Source organism: Siphateles boraxobius, unplaced genomic scaffold, assembly GCF_051911475.1.
Source record: "Siphateles boraxobius isolate OS27281-9 unplaced genomic scaffold, OSU_SipBor_1 130, whole genome shotgun sequence".
Classification (NCBI taxonomy): domain Eukaryota; kingdom Metazoa; phylum Chordata; class Actinopteri; order Cypriniformes; family Leuciscidae; genus Siphateles; species Siphateles boraxobius.
The window spans coordinates 22,614,092-22,620,883 of record NW_027508734.1 but is presented as its reverse complement, the minus strand read 5'-3'; the positions used below and the strand labels follow the sequence as shown (position 1 = coordinate 22,620,883).

Genomic DNA, 6,792 nt, shown 5'->3' with positions numbered 1-6,792 from the left:
GTTTTAGTTTCATATTTAAAGTACCCTTTAATTAAAACGTTAAAATTAGAAATCATTTCATGTTTAAATATTGATTTAAAAAAATATATCTCATAGCTTTATTTATGCAATTGTAAATGGAGTGTAAATATATTAATGCCGCTTCTGTGCCACCTCTAGACTGCACTGCAAAGATGGATTTTGATTAAATAATTTAATTTGACTGGTAACAGTGGTACTGTATAATTATTGTATAATTAAGTATTATTGTATAAATAATAATAATTACTGAATAATTTGAATGTTAGTATCTGACATAAAAGGTGATTCATAACTCTAAATAAGTTTAGAAAGAATGTCCATATATAGGTGAAAATGCCCCTGGAAATCAATTTAAGGTGGCAAATTAAATTAATTAAAAATTAATTAAAAAATTAATTTCGGTCCCTGCTGTTAACTGACCACTGCATAGAATATAAAAAAATATGAATATCTTTGTGAGTCTGCTGTCAACAACAGGCCTAAACCAGCCATGGCACCAGCACAAAAACACAATCAGTAAAATATCATCTAATAATCAACAAAACATTGAAAATATTGAGATATATTTTTGTCAATATTCCACACCCCTAATGTACGGTATGAATTTTGATTTCTTCAGGTCTTAAAAAGCCCTAAATTTCACTTTAAAAAGTGTGCAGGAACCCTGAAAACGGTTAGACAGTTACCTAGCAAGTCAGTTATTTTCAGTAAATGAATTAATAAGCTTCTTGGTCCCCATTGCTTTTGCTCTATAGTTCTCACCAAAATGAAGAGAAAGAAGGACATCATGTCAATTACAGTTACTGTGACTAATACTGAATATGTAATGCAAATCTAAAAATATAATGGAAATGCTAATACATTGTTGAATGATTATAAACATGGTATTTTGCCTGTTAATGCCTGCAGTGCAGTGCAGAAAATATGACAAAGATAAGGTCTATATGTAACTGGCCCCTCTAACAGTACAACTGGCCCCAGCTTGGCCCCCCCAGTTGAAATGGTCTAGAACCGCCACTGGTTAGACACCTTAGCTTCTTCGAAAGGGAGGGGTGAGCAGTAGGCTGAGCCCTTAGTGCAACTCGCAGCCGAACCGCTAGATGTCGCTAAAAATCACACACTGCACCTTTAATATAAAGTAAAAATTTTCCAGGTAATTAAAAAAATTGCTTTAGTATATTGGCAGTATAAAAGACAGTTTATAAATGTATTTAAAAAAAAGAAATAAGTATAATCTCTGAAGAGGATTGCCTAGTTCAGAAATGAAAATTCAGAAAATAATCAAACCTGCGTGACTTTCTTTCTTATGCGGAACATAAAAGAAGATATTTTGAGATGTTTCAGTGTTTATTGACCATTCAATAAAAGTCAATGGTCATCAAAACTGTCTGGTTACCAACATTCTTTAAATGATCTTCTTTAATGTACTACAGAAGACAGAAACTCCATACAGTTTTGGAGTGACATCAGGGTGAGTAAATCACAGAATTTTAATTTGTGGGTATTTAAGTGGTCTTTATACGTGAACATATATGCTATATGCTACATATGAAAATATTTGATATTATATTTTAGTAAGAGGGTCCCTCACAAGAGGATCATCATGTCTGGGGGTCCTGGACATTAAAATGTTTGAAAACCCCTGACTTATGTCCTGCTTCAGATCCCTCAGTTCACACTATCTCAGTAGGATTTCTTCAAATGATGTCTGCTCTCTCATTCTCCCTTTCTTTTTCTCTGGGCACACACAGTGTTCTGTGTCAGAACCTTAGTGGTTGAATGAGAAGACACAGGTTAACAAGACCCTGTGAAGCACCTAATTGGTAGTTCTGTCATGTAACTACCTGCATCTGAGTCAATGGCTACACAAAGACTAACTGTTAACTGTCGCTGTAGATTTAGCAGCACAGTAGTGTAAAAACCTACAGTACAATACTGCATTTCTATATTACAGTAAAATACCGGTATTTGCATTGCATTCTGGGCAATTTTGTTTGAGCGGGAACATTTTACAGTACATTTTAGTGTTGCTGTACCTAGCTGTAACCTGGCTGTAATTTGGCAGGCAATAATACAGGGTTGCTATAAACAGAGAGCGTGCGCGCCGCCTGTCTGAAGTCAGAGCACAACTGCGGCAGAACACTCACTGGTTAGCAAACGAGCTAACTAGCTCCACACAGGCAAAATACTGTCTGAAACATAACAGCGAAAAATCAGCGGGTTACTTATTTAAATGTATTTATCTATTTTTTATATATCGAAACATTAGATCGGAAAATTGCAGAAACTGGGGCGAAAGGAGAGAATGGTCGTCCCTGATGGTGGAAGTGTCATTCAGCCAGCCGATAATGGTGACGCCGACGGGACGATGTCCAGTTCGGAGCCCGGGTTCGGCCGACCCTGACCACAGCGGAGCTCGAGGAGGTGCGGAAGCTTCAGGAGCTGGTGCGACGCCTGGAGGTCCAGAATCAAGCCCTGCGCAACAGGGGCAGCAAACTAACTAACAGCAACCTCACCACAGGGACTAACATTAACACCCTGGACGAGGTCATGGACACGTCCCCCAGAGCAGAGGATGCTGGGAGCTCGCTGTCTCCTCCAGCGGGCAGCAGTAGCAGTGAGGACATGTCTCCGCTGCCTGACGCCTGCAGGCCTGAGGATGAGGACGGGTTCTTGAGCTCACCGTGTGCTTCCGGCTCCAAACACACACTGGCACGCTTTAGCACGGGTCTGTGTCCAGAGGTCTGCGGTTCAGAGGCGCTGGGAGCGGGTCACGCGGGAATGGACCAGTCCGCCCTGGACGAGGTGGATGTACTTGACTTGGAGACGTGTGCTCAGGCCGACAATGAAGACAGCTGGTTGTACATTTCCCCAAAGAAGCAGGTTGTGGCAGAACAGGGGCCTGAGTCACCACTGAAATGGTGTAGAAAAGTTCTCGATCACCCCAGTCCAGAGACTGAAGTCGCCTGTCGGACACTCATCAACCGACTAGACCAAACATCTAGATGGAAGAGCGTGTACAGTAGCCCATCTCAAACAGCCGAGGCTGGCGTCTCAGCATCCTCTTCTGCTGGGTACCTCAAATCAACTAACAAAACACTACTAACCTCTGGCAGCTCAGGTCACATGGGCGTCCACTCTGCCCTCAGCTCTCAGTCCTCTATCGACAGTGAGTTAAGCACCTCAGATGACTCCATCTCCATGGGCTATAAGCTTCAGGATCTGACGGATGTTCAGATAATGGCTCGTCTGCAGAAGGAGAGTCTCCGGCAGGACTACGCCTCCACCTCGGCCTCGCGCCGCAGCTCATCTGCGTCCCTGCAGTCTCTGCGTCGAGGCATGTACAGCGATCAGGAGTTTGACTCGTACAGTCTTGAGGATGAGGAGGATGAGTGCTGCTCTCTGCCTCAGCGTCTCCAGCGCTACTCTTCCTCGCCACACAGCTCTCCTCGCTGCCTCTCTCCCAACACACTGGCGGAGTACAGCCGGCTCGCCGCCCCGCGCCCGCGTATGTCCCGCCGCTCCCTGCAGGGCCCCGGGTCCAAGAGCGAGGAGGAGCTCAGGCACAGCATGCCTAACCTGACCCCGCGCACCAGCCTGCACTCTCTGGAGGCAGTCAGAAACAGCCGCAGCATGGAGGCTAACTTACAGAGTTCAGGCAACTGCACGTCCCGTCTGCCCCACTCCCCGACAGGTGTATCATCTGCACGGATGAGGGGCGATGGCCAGTCCCCGCTCTATCTGCGGGCTCCCATGAAAGCTCTCGGGCCCGTGGGCTCTATGACTGGGGTGCGACAGCATGCCAAAGGGCCTCCAGGGGCCCAGGGAGGGATGAGGAGGGTTCAGTCCCCGGGTCCCAGCAATGGTGCGTCATACTCGGGCTCCAGGAGCGCTGCTGTAACCAGACAAACACCCGGAGGAGGCATGACCCCAACATCACCTTCTTCCAGAGGCAGACTTCCACAGACTCCCAGAAGCAGATCCCTGGGAATGACCAAACCCTGTGCTCCCTTCACTGATGAATCCTGGAAAGATGGTTGTTACTGAAGCCCTGATAACTCCACCTGTCGTCCTCACAGTGAAATCCAACGCGGCACCACTGCCTAAAAACCAACACCGAGGCCCTAAAACAAGAGTGTGAATGAATCCAGAGTCTCAATGACAAGAGCAACTGTGGAGGAACGGTGGATTTGACAGAGACTGCAACATTCATTGTAATATTTGCTTGATTTTTAAAAAAAAAAACATCAATGTGCTTTTAATTTCATGAGAATTGGCAGGTTTGAAAAACTGAGAGAACTTGAATAATGAAAAAGGTTTGTGTCTTGTAATACATGTCGTTTTTTGTGAAACAACGTGTGGAATTTAATTCCTAGATGCTGTGGAATAACCTGATGTTGATTTTGCATGTTTAATCTTTTTTTTTTATTTTTTTTTTATGAAGGATATATTATTTCTCTGTGGGTGGGAAAAAAAGTGTGAGAATTTGTAATGTTATGAAGGAATAGTTGTTTTCTGTAAACCAAGAAATTTGTCTGTTTTGTGTCGACAAGACATAACAGAGCAATATAGAAGAAAAGTGTTCTCAAAACTGTATCTTGAAGGAGAAGAAATTTACATTTTTTTTATATTTTATTGAGACCACATCAATGTGCAAAGGTACATGAATTACTACTATAACACTGTTTCTTAATTCAGAGTGTTTGTAGCTAGAGTTACTACACTTTCACTCCATCAAAAAAAAAAAAAAAAAAAAAAAGGGCCTGAAGAAGACCCAGTGGGGTTGAAACGTTGCTTTTTTTATTAAATATGGGAGCATGAAGCAGTGTTGTAGACATTACATTTTCTTTTACTATATAAAATGTATTCATTTGGACAGGGTAGGATGACGTATTGACGTAGTGTGTGTGTGTGTGCGGTGGGTGCGAAAATTCAACATGGCAGCGCGCCGCTGCTAGAAAAAAGATAACAAATTTTATTTTTCTCTCGTTTTTTTCCGTAACAACATCACCCGCTTTAAACCTAATTCAAAACCTGGATTTCAACTCGGACCTGGACCAACTGGAGGATTACATTGACCATCACTTCAACAGACTCTGTACAATGGGCCGATCACGCAAAGCCAAAAAACCACGCACCTCGGATTCTCCCTCATCAACCGACTCACCGCCGTCACCAACATCACCAACATCCACTCCTACCAAAACAAACTGCTGTTCCGACATACTTTTATCAATCAACGAGAGCTTATCTAACTTGGATTCTAGACTCTCACTAATCGAAGTACTACACAAAGAATTTCAAAACCTCCGCCAGAGCCTGGAATACAGTCAACAACAAGTCGATTCGCTCACAGAAGAAAACAAATCACTGAAAAGCTCCGTGGACACACTCACTGCAAAACTTTCCACTGTAAACACTCAACTTACCTCCGTCGTCGCTGAGAACAAAGCCATGCAAGAAACCATCCTGGATATACAGTCACGAAGTATGAGAGACAATCTAATCTTCTCCGGCATTCCCGAATCATCCACCGAAGACCCCGAAAAATCTGTTAAGGACTTCATGGTTAACCAGCTCAAACTTACACCAGAGACTGTGGAGCACATCACCTTCCATCGCGTTCACCGTTTAGGACAGAAACCCATCAACTCCACCCGTTACCGACCCATCATCGCCAAATTTGAACATTTCAAGCAAAAAGTACTGGTTCAGCGACAAGGACGGCAGCTCAAAGGGACTCATTACGGACTCAACGAACAATATCCACAAGAGATCATCCGCAGACGTAAGCTACTTTTCCCCATCCGTAAGACAATGATCAATCAAGGTAAAAAAGCAATCATCACAGTGGACAAATTATATATTGATGGACAATTGTTTAGAGACAAAGACACTACTCCCTGGCTTTACTAATTATTGAAACTAGCAATGTTACATTTCCAATCCGTTTATGCTCAATTTATATTCAATTCATAATCTTCATATTCTTTAATTAAACCACTTGCACCACGCACGCACATTGTATTCTAAATGCACCTAAATAGCCTTGCTCACTGTTTATATGTTCTGTTGTTGGTTATAGGTATCTATGTTTTCCCTGTTTTATTTGTCATTTGGTGTTATAGATTTACACACACACACACCCACACACACCCACACACACACACACACAACCACACTCACATCCATACACACAGACTTATACTCATACAAGGTAACTATGAAATATACATTATAGGTTCATGCAATTGAAATTCTTAACTTGGAATATTCGTGGAGTTGGTTCACAAACAAAAAAAAATAAAGTTTTAAATTACCTAAAAAATACACAAGCAGATATATGTCTAATACAGAAAACACACCTCTCACAATATACACAAAACAGCTTAAAAACTACACATTTTAACCACTGTTTTTCCTCCCACTATAATTCAAAACAAAGAGGAGTATGCATCTTAATAAACAAAAAAATACAGTTTAACCACCATACAACCATTTCAGATCCTGAAGGCCGTTTTATCATTATTAACATTTCAATCAATAATAATACAATTACAATTGGCAACATTTATGGACCAAACTCTGATGATTCATCCTTCTTTACAAATTTCTTTTCCTCGCTTTCAAACATTTCCAACGGTCCAATAATTATAGGGGGAGACTATAACACTGTAATCAATCCATTATTTGACAGGTCAAAACATACAGGAAAATCTTGGCAGTCCTCTAAAACAATAAAACAGTTCATGAGTGATTTTGGTCTTGGTG

At 42.1% G+C, this 6,792-nt stretch overlaps 1 pseudogene; it reads left to right on the top strand.

Moving 5' to 3' along the window:
* The first annotated feature begins 2,192 nt into the window (after window positions 1-2,192).
* LOC143737362 (SLAIN motif-containing protein-like pseudogene) lies at window positions 2,193-4,204 on the top strand (annotated as a pseudogene).
* The last annotated feature ends 2,588 nt before the right edge of the window (window positions 4,205-6,792 follow it).